Below are 22,408 nucleotides of genomic sequence, written 5' to 3'. Positions count from 1 at the left end.
AGCAAAGCAAAGGTCAAATTATTGTTAAAACCCTGAGTTTGTTACGGTCTTGCCATGGGCAAGACAGCTAACAAGCGGAAGGGCCCCGCGCAAACACCCGGGAGTTCCAAGAAGGGACGTCCACGTGCCTCGCCATCCCCACCGTCCACCTTCCTAAAAGGTCCACAGAGGGATTCCCCACCCTCTCCAACTCCGTCGACCGACTCATCAATATCAATGTCATCAAACTGCTCCACTTCCGACACCGAGTCAAACAAATCCGCCCAACACTCCGCCCCGACTATGAAATCTCCACCAGCCAAAACATCCGAACAACAAACCCCGACATCAGCCAAACCCAAGCAAATCAGGCCACCCCCCTTAATCTTAAACTCTGCGTCCTGGCGAAAAATCGCACCAACCATTTACAAACTTCCGAACTTCACTCCATCGGCAATTACAGCCAAAACCACATCCAATGGACAAATAACCGTCCAAACTACCGACCCCACCCACTTCCGACAAATTCAGAAAGTCCTAGTTGACAGCAAAACTGAATTCCATACCTTCAGCCTCCCTGAAGATCGTTCCCTTAAGGTCGTTCTAAAGGGCATACCGATCGACATCACCACTGACGATCTAAAATCCGAACTAGAAACCCTAAACTTCCAAACAAAATACATCCGCCGTTTCGGTACTCCCGAAAAACCGATGCCCATGTGCCTCGTACACATTGCGGCAACCCCGAACGCCAAGGATATCTTCCTTCTCAACTCCCTATTTTATCTAACGATTTCGGTAGAAGCCCTTAAACCTTCCGGCCCGGCACAATGTTTTTCGTGCCAACGTTTTGGACACGGTTCCCGTAACTGTGGCCACCCACCCAGATGCGTCAAGTGCGCAGGAAATCACTTGGCATCTGAATGCCAAAAAACTCCCGACCAAACCCCGACATGCTGCAATTGCGGCGGGCCTCATACGGCTAATTTCCGCGGATGCCCACATCTCTTGACGATAAAACCCAAAATCGCACCACCAACAACCAAACCCCAAACCCTGCCACCGACAACTCAATCTTTTACACCACCCCTGCCCCCACCAACAACTACAATAAAACCCCAAACCCGCTCGTACGCTGCAGCCACCACCGGCCAAGCGCCCCCACCACCACCACCACCAAAACCGACCAGTCCCGAAGCCCCACAAATTAACCTGTCCCTCATTTTAAACCTCCTGACCAACCTCTTAACAGCCATAGTTAACAACCAGGACCCCAAAACCCTGATACAAACAGCGATACAATCATTCTTAACCATACTATCCCCCCAAAATGGATAACTTAAAAATTCTATTTTGGAACTCAAACGGCATTAACCACAAACTCGACGAACTGCGCTCTTTAGCACTAAAACTGAAAACCGACATAATCCTACTTAACGAAACCCACCTAAAACCCTCGGCCAGACTTCACATTCCTAACTTTTTTACGTACAGGAACGACCTGCCGCCCGTGCGGGGCTCGCCCGCCCACGGAGGCACGGCCGTTCTCGTCAACCGACGTATCGTTCACCAACCAGTTACCCTAAACACAACCATCCAAACCTCTTCCATCCTCGTACAACTCAACGGCCACGAAGTACTTATTTCAGCCGTATACAAACCACCCGGAACCCTACTAACGACAAACGACCTCGACCTTTTGACAAAGAGTGCCGAATGGCAAATTTCGGCAGGCGACTTCAACGCCAAACATCCGCTGTGGTATAGCCACACGACTAACGCTGCCGGCCGTGTCCTCTTTGACCACGCACAACAATCGGACTACTCTGTAACTGCTCCCTCTTCTCCCACACATTTCCCGACATGCACACGATACAGACCTGACATACTCGACATCGCCCTCGTACGACTACCCTATCAAACCCAAATCACTAACCTCAACGAACTATCTTCCGACCACAACCCCATTCTTCTAGATACACTCTGCACTCCGATCTCTTCTTCTCCACCGGTTACGAATCGGTTTATTAACTGGAAAAAATACACGACAACTCTCACGAACTTACCGAACTCAACCACTCAACCGACCAACGACCGCGAGTCTATCGACCTGGCAATCGAAAACCTCACAAAACATATCCAACAAGCGGTTGAATCCAGCGTATACGTACCGACACGCAAACACCCGTCCACTGTAGTACCAGACTACATTAAACTGGAAATACGAGACAAAAACCGTATACGCCGCGAATGGCAAATAAACCGCGACCCGACAATTAAACGACAACTAAACGCCAAAATATCTCTCATACGTACCTTACTCGCAACGCACAATACTGACCAATGGGACATCTTTCTTAACTCACTAGACCACCAAGACGGTTCAATATACAAACTCAACAAATGTCTCTTACACAAACGTCCAGCATCTCACCCACTAACCGGCCCCGACGGCCTAGTTTTTCCGGCCAACGAACGAGCAGAGCTGATAGCCGACTCGCTCGAACGTCAATTTCAAACAAACCCCGGCCCCGACTTACCAGACGTAACCGCTCACTCCCAGTACCTACAAGGCCTTGACATCACCCGATCTAACCTCTTTACCACTCCCGGCCAGATACAAGACATAATTCGCAACCTTCGCAAAAAGAAAGCCCCAGGTGACGACCTCATCACCAACACGGCTCTTAAATTCCTACCGAACAACGTTATACTGTCCCTTACTCGGATCATCAACAGCGCCTTCAGAATCTGCTACTTTCCCCTTGCCTGGAAAAAAGCAGTCATCATCTCCATTCCCAAACCTGGCAAAGACCATAAACAACCCGAAAACTATAGACCAATCGCCCTCCTCTCCTCCCTGTCCAAAATTTACGAACGACTCATCCTCACCCACCTACAAGACAAACTCAAAAACAAAATCCGTCCCGAACAGTTCGCCTTCAGACCCGAACACTCGACCACACTGCAACTGACCAAACTCACCCACCAACTGAGCGAAAACTTTAACAACGACTTAAACACTGCTTCCGTCTTCCTCGACGTGGAGAAAGCCTTCGACCGCGTCTGGCACGAAGGCCTACTCTACAAACTCTCCAAACTCAACATCTCGTTAGAAATCGTAAAAATCATCCAATCCTTTCTCACCGACCGTACTTTTACCACTAAAATCGAACACTCCTTCTCTACTACCAGACACGTACTCGCAGGAGTCCCTCAGGGCTCCTGTCTCTCACCGACGCTATACTTGACGTACATTAACGACATTCCAACGACTCCTAAAGCCAACCTCTCACTCTTCGCTGACGACACGATGTTCTTCACTAGTAACAAAAACCCCAAACGTGCAACCATACAACTACAACACCAACTCAACCTCGCGTCCAACTGGTTCCACAGGTGGCGAATCAAAATAAACCCGACCAAAACAGTAGGCGTCCTCTTCGGGCGTTCTAATACAACCCACATTCCACCTCTAACCATCGATAACCAACCCGATAACTGGTCAAAACAGGCCAAATACTTAGGCGTCACGATTGGACGTAAACTTACATTCAACCAACACATTCAAGACGTAACCAAAAAAGCTACCCGCGTCCGTGGTATGCTTTACCCCTTACTTAACCGTACCAGTCCCGTTCCGCTGAAAACAAAACTTAACATACTTAAACTCTACGTGACCCCTATACTTACATATGCTGGCTCTTCCTGGGCACCCTTTATCGGCCCCTCCCATTGGAGACGTATTGAATCCGTCCAAAACATCGGCATACGCACGATAACCGGTATGCCCACTATCGTTAGAAACTCGGCCCTTTTAAAATCAGCCAACTTCAAATCTATTCAAAATTCCATTTGCTCTCAATCAAAAACAATGTTCTACAAAAACTCTTTTTCCGAATACGATCATATCCGCCTCTTAGGTAAAACCCACTCCCCTCCAACCACCAAACGTTTACTCAAACCATACCCATTAAATTGGACTGACTAACATAACTGAACCTACCAATCAACCCCAAAATCCATCCACTAGTAGAGGCACAAGCCTGGAATAGTAAACGGCATAGCCACCCCTCCCAAAGCAAAGCAAAGGTCAAATTATTCCACCACACCAGTCTTCAACATATCTTCTACAAGTCAACAAGCACTATAGAAGACCCGAAGACCTGAAGACCCGAAGACTATCAACGCAGCAGCAACACCGACCTGAACGACACCGGCGAAGCTGATCCGACCTAACCAGTCCACGACGACGCACCCTGAACGCACCGATCTAACGTGATCGCCCGATACCGCCGAGACTCAACAGTACCCGGCATACCTGGCTAATAAGCGCCACTTCACGGACCGACGACGCCAAGCCTACCGTGTACATCCAGCGATCGACGACAACGGATAGCCGCCACACCGGGACCTGATTGACCCACCGACGGCAGCGTATAATATAATTATACTCCGGCGATCCATTACTGACAGTCCACCCGTTCAATCGAGTCCAGTCACACCGTTGGACGAATACCAAGACACGCCGGGAACCGACTTCGCGACGTAACTTGGCCAATCGACTATTCAGCAAGCCGACAAGTAGTACTTCGTTCCCCCCTACGGCGAGCTTATTTCGAGTTTCGCCGCGAGGAAGAACCGAACCCACACGACTTGCTCGAGTCCGTGCACGGACGGTTTCTACTCTCCCCTATTATTGTATTACTTCTACGAAACGTATAGGCAAGTCCCGACTATTGTTTTGCTCGCGCCTCTTCAGGCCCGAACCCGCCCGTCGCGGCCGCTTCCTTAAGCCTGCCGCGCGGCCCGGGATAACTTGCCCCGATCATTGTAAACATTACTTATTGGTTATATAATAAACGAATCATAACAATACACAACGCATTTGGTATTTACGACACGGGACGTCACGAACAGACGCTCCGTATCAACGTAACATAGAGTTTTTGAATAAGCTGATGGATGGTCGTATTGATGCTTCCTCTCTTCTTTCATCGATCAATATCAAAGTCCCTTCTCGCATTACTAGACACCACGTTCCTTTCGTAGTTCCTGTGCACACTACAAATTATGGGAGAAATAGTCCTTTACACCGCATGATGAGGTCGGCCAATGAAAGCACCAGTTATCAAGACTGGTAAAATTAGACACTACTTCTTTATAATTCTAATACTTACCATTATACTAATATAATTATTATTATTATCTTTTTTAAACCTATGTGTGTTATTTGCAATAATTATTTAAATTGTAAATTGTAAAATATATATTGTGAAACTGTTGTATAGGGCTCCACCCGTTAAGAAATAATAAATAAATAAATAATATCATTGTATATAAGGAAAACGATTCTGAGCGGAGACGGTTTATCAGTCTGGATTTTTATATTTATAATATTTATTATAGCCTTTAAAGTTAAATTAATATTATAATATTATAATTTTGTTTTCGTTGCTACGGTGGATAAGCAAAGCGTTAGAAATTAAAATCCCATTTTAAGCGGTTTTTCGTAATTTCTCAGTAGTTTTTCCCGTGACATTAAATAACTATTAAGAAAATTTAAAAATGACCTCTTTAAAGTACCATCTTGATCCGATTTGCTAAAATATAAGGTACTATATGTTAAAATCGAAGCACTCCTTCCAGTAGAAATTTTGTATAAAGGATATAAAAAAAAAAAAAAAATGTAAAACCATTGTAAAACCACTAGCTTTCTCGCTCCGCTCAGAATCTAAAATATGAATCAAATCACAGTCTCTCTTTGGTAATAATATATTTTCTGATTTCATTTATTTTTGGTATTCTTTATGAAGATTTGAAAAATAGAAGCCGATATCATTTGCACAAGATTGTCACTAACACAATCTTACTCTTATAAAAAATATACTTTTTTGAATTAATCTTTTTTTTTATACAATATGTATTGGTGGACGCCGCTTGCACTATGGACCCTCAATCTAGTGAGGCGACCGGGCACGTCTCTTTTAAGAAATTTATTAAATCCTTAATCATATTACTACTAATTCAAGATGTTATGACTAACGCAATCATAAATAAGTATAGTTCATTTCGTAATATTATTTTATGAAAGAATATAATAATATACTGTTACTTGAAGTATTCATTTTGTATTTCTTATATAGGCCCGATATTGGTGAACGCCGTTTGCACCACAGTCCCTCATGAGGCGAACGAACGGGCATTCTCTTTTAGGAAATTTACTCAATCAAATCTCCCGATCTATTAAAGATTTATATTTTGTAGATGGGATAATTTGAATAAAAAAATAGGAAATTTAAGAGAGACTGTGTGAAGTAACAAAATGTTGTGCAACCACAATATGCATGTGATCTACACAGGAACCAAAGAAAATACAAAATTAGTTTATTTCATACAAGTAAATTATATTTCAACATACACCATCTATAAAGATATATTGCTGTCTACTGAATTCAATACTGTATGACTTAACTAATAACAGTTCTATCTAACAGAAGTATGTACTTATTTGGTGGTTCTGAGTCAACTTTTACAGGGAAATTAAAAAAGTTCAAGATCACATTACTGCCTCACACGTTCAACTATTATCGTGTACACATTGACACATTGACCTAACGCCTAACCGTTCCCAACGTCGTTCGTTATGGTTGAATGGCAACCGGGTTACTCACCGAACCGATGGTAACCCTATGTTCAGTTTTTTCGTGGAGGGAAGGAGTAGGAGAAGTACATGATGCGGTACGAATCGACAGCAAGTACAAGCACGATAACGAAAGAACTCTCTCTCCTCTACACACTGCCACTCAGCCCCAAGTGGCAAAATATCAAGGTTAATTTCCGGTCCGGAGCCATTTGTTTTGAGAGAGATATCGAGAACTAAATGAAAAAAATACGCACCATACGGGATTTGAACCCGTGACTCACGCGATGGAACGCCGGACGTTTAACAGTAATGTTTAAGGTAGAAATTTGTGTGGAATCTTCTATTAACATTTATAATGTTCGCTGTGAAAAGAAAAACTTATATGAATTTCTAACAGAAAAATTATTTGAAAATGTTTGAGATTGAGATGAGTATTGTCGAAATTTGAACTTTAAATTCATCTAAAAATTAATCGTGCCTAAGTACCTATTTTTAATATTTTTGGACTTCCATTAAAGGAACTTATGAGGAGCTTTGCATTTTCAAGCTATTTTACTAAGTGAAAAAGTTTTTATCGAGAATAATTTTAAAAAATTTACAAAATTAGAAAAATTTCTCAAGGCCATAAATAGCTCAAAAATATTTCAAAAATGTTACGATACATGGAAAATTCTAGTATAAATTACTCTTTCAGTTACATCAAAAATGTTTTCAAAAATTAATTTTGAGTAAAAGTTACCATATTTTAGATTTTTAATTTGGTTTAAAAATTAAATTGATTTAACAATGATTTGTGTTTTTTTTTCTGTCTGTCAGCAACATTTTGGATAGTAAGCATGCTTCAATTTTTGAGACCAGCATCTTTTTTGATAGAAAAGTGAATCTAGATGGTCAAAATTGAAAATAGTAGTTTAGAAAGCGTCGAGAAAAACTACCGACAAATTACGAAAAACCGCTATAAATGGAACTTTAATTTCTAACGCTTTGTTTATCACAATAGCAATGAATAAAAAATAACAATATTATAAGGACTACGATAACCACTCAGAATCGTTTTTCATATACAATAGTTTATCATTGTATTCAAATATAACATATCCATTACAACTACTGTACAGCAGAGCGGTTCCCACTTGTCAAGGTTTTTTTTGGTTTTTCCAGACGCTTTCAAAAAAAACTTACTGATGTAGTAACAACTAGATTCACTTTCTTTCAGAAAAGATTATGATTTCGATGATTTGAGAATTTTTACTACCTCAAATATTGATGATACACAGAAAAAAAACTCACATCATTGAAAATATGATACATTCATTCGCTACGCTCATAATCTAAAATTTAAAAATTATATTAACACAGTTTTATAGACATTTTAATTTTAAATTTGGACAAAATGATTTATTAAACGAAGAATAACAACTATGATAATTATTTTGTTGTAATTCAATTTAAATTATAAATTTGACTATATTTGACTATAGGTATTTACTAATTGTACTCTAATTGGATAGAGTATATACTATACGCAATGAAATTTTGAAAATATTTAGATACATTTTAAGCAATTACCTATTTTATGCTACAAACCCAGGGGTGTATTATATTGGAGCGTATACTCATAACAATATTTACAAAGAAATGCGTATACTTAAAAAAAATATGTATTTTATAAGTATAAGTACGGTGGGTAAATGTTGAGTATACGGTGCGTATACAGTGAATAACAGTAAATAGAAAAGAGTATATTATGTTATTAATTGTTTTTGAAGATTTAAATTATGCTTTTAAATTCTATTGTGTAAAAATAAAAATAATATTTTACGATTGAATATCACTTATCAGTTATCAGCTATTAGGTCGCATATGGTATACTCGCGCGTATAACCTAATACCGTGGTATAATCATAGATAATATAAGAATGGATAGGACATAAGAACTAATCACATGAAACTTTAGTGATACTTTTTTTAAGGTTACATGGGGCAAAAATTGATATGATAATTGATAAATAATAATAAATATTAAATAACATAATTTTATTCTGTAATAACTAATAACATTATTGATTAATTAGTGATATTTAACAATATTATTCTATATTCTAACAAAGTTTAGAGTAATTTTCCAGGCCCAAGAGGTACAACAATCAAAATACAAACTGACTATCATGTTATCATTATTATTTAATAAAATAGTTTTGCACATAACCTTAAAAAGCTCCATATCGTCTTTCTCTCTTTACTTTCTCTCTTCCCCAAAAAAGCACACGGCCCCATATGAACTGGTATAGACATGTCCTATCTATTCTTATATTATCTATGGGTATAATTGAGTACAATATAATTGTTACGGCTTTTGTTAATAGTACTGATTACAGGCGCGGATCCAGATAATTTTAACAGGGGGTGCACAAAAAAAAAGAGGTGGGCATGTAGGTGTCGCTCTGCTGACTGCTTAAAGTAGGTTACAATTGGATCACTGTAGTCTGTAATGGGTGGTGTTAAATTTGAATTCAATGATATAATATCATTGTATAAGAAAAACGATTCTGAGCGAAGGCGATCAGTCAGGCTATAAATATTACGATTTACGACGAATATTTGATGATATTTTTATGAATAAAGTAATTTATTTACCAATTTACCTATTTATACGGAACTCTGTTTTAAATTTTCAATCTTTAGCTATAAAGCTAAATATTTTATACATTTTTTACTACGAAATAATTTTAAAATTGATAAATTTTGCCATAATTCTAACTTTAAATGCTTATAAAAAATATTGTGCCTATTTGTATTTAAAAAAAAAATGAGATCAATTTTTTCGAGCGGTGCGGAAAAAAAATTTTTGAGATACATTTTAATAAATATAGCGTATACACAAGACAGTATTCACCAATACATCCCTGTACGACCTATGTGGATGCGTAAAATATTCTACAATTTATCATCAGAACCAATTGTGTCAGTTGAAAATGGTGAAGTCATATGTGGGTTTGGAGGGGGAAGGGGTGGCATATTTAAAAAGGGCTAGGGGAGCAGTTTCTCAAAATCCGGGGCTGCATTTGTTATGTTACATACCTGATGTATATTATGTAATGTACGTTACGTTTGTCGTTTGCAATTGCTCCGACATCCGAGCTCCGCCGACAGCGACGCTGCAGTTCTCAGTGCCAAGTCCGGTCAGGCCTACGAACCACCCAACCGATGCGGTTTGGTTCCTGAAATTTCTAACCAGTTTCGGGATGGTTCGAGCGCCCTGCATCAGTTACTGTCCGTTCTGTGTCCTCTCGACTCTCGTCCGGGAGCCGAGTGATCGAAGTCGTTTCACAACCGCCGCCGCCACACAAAATCGAAAACGACACGACTACGACTCCGTCCAGAGACGACTCAAAATTATCGGGGAAATCACCTGTCCACCGGCCGTCCAAAAGAGTGATGTCCCTATTCGGCCCGAGGTCGGCCGCATCGCCATCGTTGACAGTCACGTTACTAAAAGTATTCCGAAATGTAGATATTGTGTAGTGAAAATCGGTAGAACACAAAACTACAAAAACGGGGATCGTCTACCCATTGTGTAATAAACTAATAAATAAACGTAATATTAAATTGTATTTGTTTTATTTTTAAATATTATTAAAACACCAAATACCCATGGTAACTACCGTCGCGTCGCTGTTTTTGTCTTCGTTGGCAATTAACGTGGATGAATTTTAAAAAAACTTGATTTAGATACTCAGTATTATCACCCGTTATTGTAATTATGATATATTACGTATCCAAAAATGGCGCCCGCAACGACGTCAATGGAAGCGATGGCCAGGACAGCTAACTTTGTGGTGACCGATTAATATTGCATGGGGGAAACGAGGGGAGTAAACGCATAATACTGTTGATCAGCGTTTCTATAACTGTGGTCCGTGGATTATTATTATTTATTGTTAGATTAGGTTATTTTTATTGCCGGTGTAGGAAAAGTTTGAGAAACGCTACTGTTGGCGATGATTATATTATAAATATTACTTGTGATAAAACTTTGACTGTATGTGTTAATCTGGAGAATTTGGGATTAGAATATTGTGAACGGAAACCCAACGAAACACACCGCGGCCCATCGTCGGCCTGTCGGGTGCTCTATAAACGATAACTGTTGATATAGTTTAAATGGACGATCGCGACTTATAATACATTCCGTATCCCCAGTGGTAGATTTATTGGCATTTGCCGCCGTCTCTTGTAGATGCCCCCAATGTCGTACCTAGCTAGTCGTTGGCACCGTCATATGGCGCAACTCGTCTTGAGTTAAAAATTAATGTGTAATTTGTAAATAATCAAAAAGTAAATTTTGTAAAAGAGCATACCTAAATACTATGGTGAGCCACGGCGTATCTTATTGTACTTTATAATAATTTATACACACAATGACATTTTCAAAACATTTAGTTTAATTTTATTCTGGGTATACCTATTGAAATAAATGATGTCAAAAAAAAATTAAAAGTTTTAAAAAATAATTACGATTAGAAATGAAAAAAAAACTTTTTAGATCATAAAATAAACTTGGTAATACAGGCTGAACTGGGCCGTCTTCGCACAGAATTATTTTTCGTATAATATGCAATAATTTATTATTGAATTCAAATTTAACACTTAGGTACACCTATTAATACGTTACATACTATTATAGTGACTTACTCAATGACGGTGTATTATACACTCCACACATCTACTGTACAGCAGAGAGGTTTTTTTTTATACGATACTACTGGAGTTCTTAGAATGACGATTGTTTGCATTGAAGACACACAATGAACTCGTTTATGCGGGGGATTATCATGTTGCCGTGTATGATATACGAGTATTGTATAATATATTATATTATTAAAAGTACCATACTGTATATGTATAGAGCACCATAATATAGATCGATAACGTTGTATACGCGATTATCTACCTATATAATTTATTATATACCTGTGCAGTATATACGCACATAGGTAGTATGATATAATGTATACATCTAATACTGTGTGTGTATAATGTATTATAAATTATACATCCATACATAATATATATTATAAATTCGTGTTTTATTCCGGCTGGTTTTCCAGTCGGCCTGCCCTTTTCACCTGGATATTTTCCCTGCCAAAATAATCGTCCGCCTGTCAGTTATAATTTATACCACACGCGTTTTCTAAAATAAACGTCTGCGGAGTCTGCGGCCCGAGACGAGCGAAACAAATTCTTTCTGCGTATACCATAATAGGTACACGAACGGCTGCCGCGTGAACTCGACAGCCGACTGAATCTTTCATACGACGCAGCTCCTCGCTACAATCGGCTCGTCACGCATTCAAGTTTTCCCAAATTTTCTCGGGAAAATACGTATTCAAGACTATACATTACTCCGGTAAACTAGGTTAAATATTTATCACAACGACTTGCACCTATATTTGAATGTAATAATATAAAAACGACGTAGGTATCAATATGGATTTTCCAAAGTAATACAACTTTTATTCATATCATTAGTCATTAGTTATTACCAATAATAATACATTATTTTTATACAAAAATCTGAAATATTTACTGTGCTCGTCCCACATTCAGTGATTACCAGTTCTTTTTTAGGTGATCTAGAAAGATTATGATACAAAACAATGCATACTCTATGAACATGTTTGATTCCTGAATTGTATACTTATTGCTTAGGAGAGTGTCCAGTGGTGTAGACATTGAGGGTGTTCAACCCCCCCCCCCCCCTCTGGTATTTTTTTTACTAACATGAGTAGTCGACGTCGACGAATATATTTTATGGATCTGTGTATGATCCGATATAATATGCCAATATGGCTAGCGTTAAACTTTTCAATTATCAAGCTAGTGGATTTGGACAGCTATAATGCTATATCATTTAGTGTTCAAATTTCTGATACGTTTGACGTTTTATAATAATTATTGCACTTAGTACTTACTATTAAAATTGTCTTTAATAATAGTTTTTAAAATATGCTATGAATTGAAAATTGATTGAGGACAAGACGTATGTTACAGCAACGGTTTATGGACTTGTCAGTTTTAAATATTGGGACTTGGATGATACAAATAACATAAAAACAAAACCAGCTTTTGGTAAGTATAGCACAAAAACAAAGAAAAGAGTTTTATAATAAATAATAATACATTACCCATATTTTTTCACGCCTCGACAACGTCACTACATCTAAAATAATTTTAAAAACTGAAAGTTAGCGATTCTGAGAGACAGTGGCGTCGAACTCTGGCATATTTTATGAAGCTAAATCCAACATTTTTATCCCACCACCTACCATTACATGAATATTATTATATGGTAATAAATAAGACAATTATTTACTTTATAAGTGCAATATATTAATTATTAATTAATACTCAAATAAATAATAATTTTGAAGTTTTGTTACAAAAATTCGTTATTAATAGCTTTGAAATGTATGGGTGAGAATGTCGATACAAAGCCCCCTCTCCCCATGGGTTAGTAAATAATATACATAATTTTAGCATCTTTTAAAATTTTGAATGCATGTCTAGTTACACTTATGTAGATACAAAAATATTTACTAATAAAATTAGGGTAAATAATTAATTAGGTAATCCAAAATAAAAATATAATTGACTAATAATTCAATTCAGTCATAACAGTAAAAATAATCATTCTTAGTTAGATGCCTAACTACAATAGTACACGTACACCCATGTACCTTAAATTAAATAAGATCATTTTTTAAATAAATTTGTAACCATGTCCTTAATTAAATAATATTATTTAACTATTAAAAGATAATTTCCGAAATATTAATTTTAAGGGAGTATAGTTTTTTTAATCCATCGATTTCTTAAAACAATTTGGTATTTGGTTCCTAACTTTCATACTCATTTTTTTATTTGTACCTGGTCTTTGTTCTACGTTTTATTTGATTATCTTCAATAGAAAAACATCGAATACCATATTTTAAGTATTTCTTAATCCAAATCATGATTCTTTTCACATAGCTTGGGCACTTTCTGAAGAAATTGAAGTAGCGCTTTCCGTGCCACAATATCCATCTTGATAATTTTACTTCCGTCGATTTAGTGGTGTCATCACCATTTACCTAAAAAATAAAATAGTCTACAATAGTACAATCTTAATGCTTGGGGTATTAGTGTGTTAATTATAAAGTATAATTGGCGGATAACAATACCGGTTGATAACAATACCGTCGGATAACAATTGCAATAATATACTAGATAGGTGGTAGTTAATTTTTTTTAAAAGAATACTTCAAAGGTAATTTAAGTTTTAATTATTTATATAGTAGCTTACAATAGTTGCAATAGTTGAAGTTAAATAATATTTTAGATTAAAAAATTCATCATGTAATTGAAAGTGTCAAAAAGTATTTTTAAAGAAAACATACTTTCCATAAATACTACGTTTAAGAATAATTGAATTCAGCAAATAAAAAATATAATACAAATTGCAATAATAACTGAATTCAGAATTACTTAGATACTGACATTTTTAAACAGCTAGGTACTCTATAAAAAATATATATATATAATGTACTTACCTAATTCAAAATTTGAAGTAGAAATTTTTCCGATATTTAAATATTTTATACTCAGAATAGTAATAAGATAAATACCTAATAGATAGATAATAAGGATAATAAGTCCAAGATAATGGATTTGTATTTTATGAAGTTATTTTATGACATTTACAATTAAGTAAATACATCAATAATTTAAAAAAAAAAAAGGTGGGTAAGTGGGTAATATGTGTTTATAAATTTAAAAAAAAATTTAGATTAAAAAAATGTATCTAGAAACCAATGTAGATTACCTACAATAACACTAACACTTAATAAGTGTAGGTATTAATTTAAATAAATATTTGAAAAGCTTACAAGTTACATTTTTTATCGTAGTATATAGTCACAATTTATATACTAATCATAGTTGTACCATACTTGTACCGTACCTATATTTGATTTAGATGTTGATTATCACTGAACACTAAGCAGGTGGCAAATATTATCTGATCACCCATTTATGTCAAATTTTCAATACATAATAATATTATGTATAGGTATATTATATACAATTTAATGATTTTTTTGTTTGGCGCGTTTGTTCACAAATTAAAATAATTAAACCTAAAATTAAAAAGGAGGGTAAGTGGATGTCGCTCCGCTGTATAGTAGGTGATAAGTGGGTCACTGTAATGGATGGTGTTAAATTTGAATTCAATGATATAATATCATTGTATAAGAAAAACGATTCTCAGCGAAAACGGTCAGTTAGCCTATGATATTACCAAGTATATTTGATGATATTATTGTGAATAAAGTAATTTATATATAACCTATTTACATGGAGCTTTGTTTTCAATTTTCAATCCTTAGCTATAAAAGTTGAACATTTTATACAATTTAACTACAAAATAATTATTAAATTTTAAATTTGATAAATTTTGTCGAAATTTGAACTTTAAATGCCATTGTAACAAGAAGAAGCCTTCTATTAAATTTTCAAGCTTTTTTAACCAACAAATAAAATTTTATTGATATTTATAGAAAAAAAAAACTAAAAAAATGGAAATTGACAATGTCCGTAAACAGCTCAAAATAAGTCAAAATATTTGGAAAATGTTATGGTGTATAGGAAATGCAATTATAAACATTCAGTCAAAATTTCATATCCCTACGGTCATTTGTTTTAGAGTTACACCAAAAACCAAAATCGGTTTTCTCAAAAACAGATTTTGCGTAAAAATTCCCGTTTTTCCTTAATTTTTCTTTTGTTTTTCACGTCGCATTTGAAAACTACTGGGAAATTTTTAGTTTAGAACCCCCAAAGTACCAACTAGATTCACTTCCCTATCAGAAAAGTTATTGTTGAAGAAAATCCAAGCATTTTTACTGTTCTAAATGGTGATGACAGACACAAAAATAAAAATAATACACACATCATTATAAAATCAATACAAATCGCTTCGCCCAGAATCTAAAATATATAAAAGTAGGTATGTCGTATGTATCACCACAGAACCCACCTAGTACAAAACTTCAGGAACATAAAAAAATTAATTTTTATAAGTAGGTATGTTTAAAAATTCCAAAAATCAGTATTAGAACAGATAATTTATTAAACTAAATAATTAAAAAATGGAGGAGAGCATGCTTAGCGAATCACTATAATATTATATATGTAATATATAATATATATTATATATGTATATTGTATACCTACTAAAAAATCACACCATCAGAAAATTATTGCAGAAACAAAAAAAAAAACGGAGACTTATTTTTTTTTTATTATTAATAAAATTACCCTCGGCGACATAGGCTATTGGGATAAAGTTGTTATTTGATGTAACTTATTTCTTATGATGTACAGATAAGTTTGTGAACAATTTATATTGGCTTTACAGTTTGTTTTGAAATTTTGCTTTTATTCTGAATTCGATGGTGGCTGCTAGTGAAGATCTGTTGTATCCGAGAGATTCTGAGAGGTGTTCTGGAAGTTTTGAGGACAATCTTGATTCGATGTATGTTCGCGGAGACTTATTATTAAGATGGTCAAGTTCAAAGATATAACTTAAACAGTATTTTACATCATCAAACATTTAGAATTTAAAATTTAAATTCCATATTATTTTCAATTTTTTATTATGTATAAAATAATTAATAGTGCACAGCTGTCAAATATTTATCTTTAAAAATACCTAGTTAATCATTTGTCATTTACAATAAAGAGTTTTTTGACAACACTACAATAATTCGTTGTTTGTAGAGGTACTTACCTGTGATATTGCTTTAACAAACAATTATGTAATGCTCGTTGACCTCTTGAACGGAGTTCTATGACAATTTCATGAATTCAACAAAAATCATACCTTTATATGAATACTTACTTTGCACACATTGTATGACATCAATAATAGACATAAGTACATAACCACGTAATTATCAATTTATGGTACTTATGACTTACACTTACTTACCAACATAAAATATAAATGGATTGACAAGAATTCAAACATTTAAACAAATGTACTGTTTTAGTATTTTTATACCTACCAGCAAATTTAAATATAATGCAACACATAAGTACCTATTACCGTTGATTATACATCATTCAACTAAATATCATATAGTGACGTACTTTGGGAGGGAAGAGTGTGCTGATAATTTGATATAACAGGGAGGTGCCGAAGCTTAACTGTATCCTTTATAAGTTTTGTATGCTGATGGCGTGGATATATAACACTTTTGCAAAAATCTTCATAGGACTTACAATTTTAATACATGGTTACCTTCGTTTTACGGTTATGCGTTCACACAACACTAAAACCATTTGTAAATGTTCTTAAAATTTCGGGGCTACACTACTGATGTCTGATATTATACATATTATCATGATTTTAATTTATAACATAATATGATACAAATGCATAAATTCTTTAATTGGCAATGACAGGCACATAATATAATAAAATATTATTCTAATAAATCTAATTTTTTTAATTTAATTTGTAGAAAAGATTTATACTGATTATTTACTAATACCTACTATGATTATTATTATTTATAATGTATAATGCACAATACTGTAGGTACATGCACATGAAATGTTATTTGAATTTTATCATTAATATTAAGTATATTGTCATGGTGTTATATATTTTAAGGTTTATGTACCCAGCACTTCGTATTGTTTGTTATTGGAAAAATATTTTTGTACTGTTTTTAACTATTATTATGTTACACAATTAAAAATTACTGTTTGATTATTATTAAATGAAGATAAATATACGGTTATAGGTTATTATACACGGCAATATATATTTTACAAAGTAATACAATTTGTATTCATATCATTACCAATCACAATAATATATTATTTTTTATACAAAAATCTGAAATATATTACTGTGCTCATCCCACATTCAGTGAATACCAGTTCTTTGTTAGGGCATCTAGAAAAATTATAATACGAATCCGGAATAATAAGCTGACTAACGTTAACTATATGCTAAAATATTAAATTTGGAATATAAAGCAATTTATTTTTATTGTATAAAATAATTTACTACGAGGCGGAAACTGCATATACCTATATACTTTTACTTCACTAAAATTGGACTACTAAACAGTACAAACCTCAACTTTGTAAGAGAAACTTTACGAATATTGTATTAGTTATTAACCAGCATAATATAAGTCATAGGCTCAAAACTAAAAGGTTCTAACTCAAAATTATTCATGAGAGCGCATTTAAAGTTAAATGTTGAATATATTATTTTTCCCAGTCTCCCTATTTTTACGAATTGTATTCAAAAAAAAAAAACCGAGGAACTTTGTTTTGTTATGGTATTATGAATTTAAATTTAATCTAATTAATTCTGGTGGGATTAGAAACAAAAAAAATTAAAAAAATAAAACATAAAATGAATGAATTTTAAATGTACATCATATTTATATAATAACAATATTATTTACATGATGCCCACTGTCCATAGCTAGGAATATGACATTTATTTTCGGTCCAGCAGTATCATCGTCGATAATTGAGATAACGCTCAATTATTGTTACGTAAGGCAAATTAAAATAAAAAACACAGCGTTAACAAATTGTAATTTTGTCCTTACGAATGCGTAGAAACCACAGAGCGTTTGTACAGTTACACTTTGCTGCCATACATCTATTGTCTTGGCAAGCAACAAATACAATCGTAGACCATATAATATCCCTAGGGATATCCTTATTCGTGGTCTACTGCAGTCTTGAGGCAACTGATCCGTATCGAACGTAATAACGTCTAATTTTGAGTGACAGTGAATAAAGAAAAACTCTCTTGAAGGTTATACTTCGATGACTGGGATGTATTTACGAAATTTCGGAACCGGTAGGTAGCATGCCATATTATCTAATAATATTTTATAATCTTTTAAAGAGTTTATTGACTTATTTTTAAAGCCATTGTGATAACAACAAAATCGTCTAAATCTTATAGCGATCGATTTCACCGATATTCGTCCCGTTTTTGTTTAAATAGATTCATTCAAAATGTACGTATGTATTATACTATTATAATATGGGAAGTCATTAAAAATCATGATTGCTAGTGCAATCAGAATTACTTATCGAAGTAACCGTTAAACGTTTTTAGATTTAGGTTTTCCGATTATCAAATAGGTATTAAAGATAATTGATGCCACGCGAACCGTTTTATATTACCGTAATAATTACTAGCTGAATCATATAGTCGGCTAAATCCTTAAAACATTTAATATAATTTAATGGGCACAATAATATTACCAGATAACGTATACCTAATCAATTCAAATTCAATAGTATGCACGTTGTGTTCAATCGCCTATACCATGATTTTAATTGTACAACTATACCGAATACCGATACATATTTTTATTATACTTCCTGCCAAACGGTTGTTGTCCGGTTATATTGTAACAGTATTGTATTTTAAAACACGATCGAACGCTTGTGTCGTATTGTTGTTATTTTATAAACAGAGGATCGTTTCGAAATAATCTAAAAATATATTAATTAAATCACAGGAGATTCTTGCCCCGCTGGGACGTAAACATTAATCAGTTCAGACACCGACTCGGTAATCTTGGAAACCCAGATTCGGACGACTAAACGATTTTGTTTTACACGTTAATCCCAAATCCGTTCGGTACGGTGAATCTTGTATTAACGATTTATTTATTAGACAAATACGTTAACGCGAGACGTGCAGTCGATAAAATACGTTTATTGTTCAATTAAAACAATTATTTGTCGTTTCTCTTGCACGGACAGTCGTTATTGGCCGACATAAATCTACGAATTGCTATTTGCTACAGACTCAGACATTATGCGATTAAATAGGTAGTTTGGCCCGCTGCGCTTCATCATCGATTGCTTCGTTCCATATTATATTATTGTCATCCTGATGCAGTAGCATACCTATAACCCAATACTAGCAGTCTATAAAATGTTGACCGCTACACTTATCGGTATTGGATATTGTTTTCTGTGTTGGGTTTTGAATAATTATAATAATATGCTCCTATGCTCCTCGCGTTGTATTCCATAGCTAAATCAATAATAACGAAATTCGCATAAATTTACATACCTAACTATAAACAGTGTCCAAGCGAATTCATTTAAACGAACTCGCCGTGTTTAAACGGTGTAGTGCGTATAAGGGTTAATTTGTATACCACGAGATGTGATATAGTTAGAACATGAGGCAAAATAAACGTAAAGTGCAATGAAGCTTTAACCTAAATAATTAGTTTCAAAAGTTTGGTTTTTTATTTTAAACGAATTAGTTGATTAATATCCCGACTCCCGAGTTCCAGAAAAAAATTAATTTAGTGTAAAATTATAAAATAACTGAATTAGTTATTAAAACATAGTTGAAAAAAAATGATATTCGAATATTTCTTGCTGCGTACCATTCCATCGTGGACTATAATATATATTTTTCAAGTAACTGAATATTTCCCCAACTTCCTCGGCAAAGGCATTCCTCTATTCCCTGTTAATTTAAAATGTCCGAGACTTTTTTTTTTTTTTTAATTTGTTCAGCATGGTTTTTCGTAACAATTCGATGGATATTTTCGATTTAAATCGTTTCTTAGTAATACCACCATAAAAAAAACAGCAATTAGAAACTACCTAAAAATAATAATATTGTTTTCTTCTCTCTTCTATGTCCGATCCAACGGTCTATTAAATTTGAACAACTACGATATAATATGTAAAAACAAGTGTCTGTCCAAATAAACAATGTGCAATGTGAAATGTCCAACAAACATTCGGGATTGGACAGGCACCAGGCAGGATTGTCTAGATTTACGAAAAATATGTTTTAGGCATAGAGAGAATTAAGTCATTTTACTTATCAACTATTCACTTGTTATTATTACCTAATATTCAAAAGATGCTACATCAGCTTGTGATGTCTCCGTCGTGTACAAACGTACAACATTGCAAACGTAGTTAAGTAAAAATTAAAATAATAAGCGTCGAAATCAGTTTTTTTTTGTTTTTTTTAGTTGCGCCTAATACATATTCAACCTTAACGAACAACTTTTAAACAACAAATAATTTCATAAAAAATTTAAAACAAAATCTTATATTGGATTGAACTGTTTTATGCGACATTTATCGTTCTTACTATATATAGGGTACCTACCTATAAATTATGTAGGTACCTAATAACTTAAAATAATTTGTGATTTTTTTTTTTTATGTTTAAACCGTACGGAGTTTTGTCCGTTCCACTATTACATTATAATTAAACGTTTATACGCAAATAAATCATATGCGGCTTATCTAAAACGTACAATTATTAAACGTTGGCCGTGCATCCGTCGTGCGTTGGGAAATTGCCAATGTCAAAGTGGTTCTGCGGTACGGCCGCCCGTTATTTGGCGACGCTGTTTCTATTCCGCGGGTAGATGACGTCCGTTCGCGACTTTTGTACCTACAGTGCACAACTGCAGTGTTGAACAGAAAAAATAATTATACGATCGACCGGCAAATGTTTATAAATATTACAATATTTTCAATTCAAAAATATACATATACATTTAAATAAGTATATAATACATAGCTGGTGTGTGATACTGATATACGTAGGTGCATTCGTTGCATTCGTCAACGTACCTGATATCAAAATATTGATAACATGATATTATTATTGATCTTTAAACAAATACAATTTGACTATGAAAAAACTAGTCATCAAAAAAATTATAGTGAAATTAATCGCTATGATTTAAATATTGTTCGCGGTTAATGATTTTCTTAAGCTTTATATAATTTGTATTTATTATAATAATATGCAGTGTTGAGTTTATCTAGATAAATATTCTTTTATCTTTTATCTTATCTGGATAAAGTAGAGAATATTAATTTACACGATAAAAATCACCGTTATCTAGATGAATTTATCCAGATAATTTGTTTATTTTATTTCTTATAATTTATAGGTAGACAATTAAGTAATTTATTAAGTAGGTAGTATTTACTAATAACTATCGACATTTTCGGTAACATTCTATTAAGTTATTCTATATTGCTACGAGCTTACGGAGGGTGACATAATCCAATAAAAAAAATTTAACCGATAATTTATCTAGATAAAAAAAAAAATGTTCATCTTTATCTAGATAACATTGTTATAATTTATCCTTATATTTATCTAGATAAAATTATATTTGTCTCGGCTCAACACTGATAATATGTTTGAAATATATTATTTTATCTAAAAAAGAAACAAATTCAACGAATGTACCCGATAACCTATAAACCTTAATCAATAATCATCATAGAACTTTTTTGTTCTACGCGCATGATACACGAATACATTCGGGTCTTCGACACAATAACACGCTATCACCCCCCGTGAGAGCGTACAAAATCGGAAATTCGTCTTAACATGCCGAGACTTGTTTGCCAATCCGTTACGAGATGATCGCGAAATAATCTTGGCCTTTGGGCACTTTAACCTCTTTCAGTTTTTACTCGGTTACTATATATCTTCCGCCAAATCTATGGTTGACCACCATGTGGTAAAAATATAATTCCATTCAAATAATTTAATGAGCTTGCGTGTTGGTATAAAATACGATACCCGGTTAGTTTATACAAGGTTATTTCAGTGGAAAATCCATCATTTCACCTAGGTTCAAATTACAAGTTCAACTTAATGATTCACACCAAGCTATAGTTGTT

This window comes from Metopolophium dirhodum, chromosome 7, assembly GCF_019925205.1.
Source record: "Metopolophium dirhodum isolate CAU chromosome 7, ASM1992520v1, whole genome shotgun sequence".
NCBI classification, from domain to species: Eukaryota; Metazoa; Arthropoda; class Insecta; order Hemiptera; family Aphididae; genus Metopolophium; species Metopolophium dirhodum.
This window is presented reverse-complemented; position numbering follows the sequence as displayed.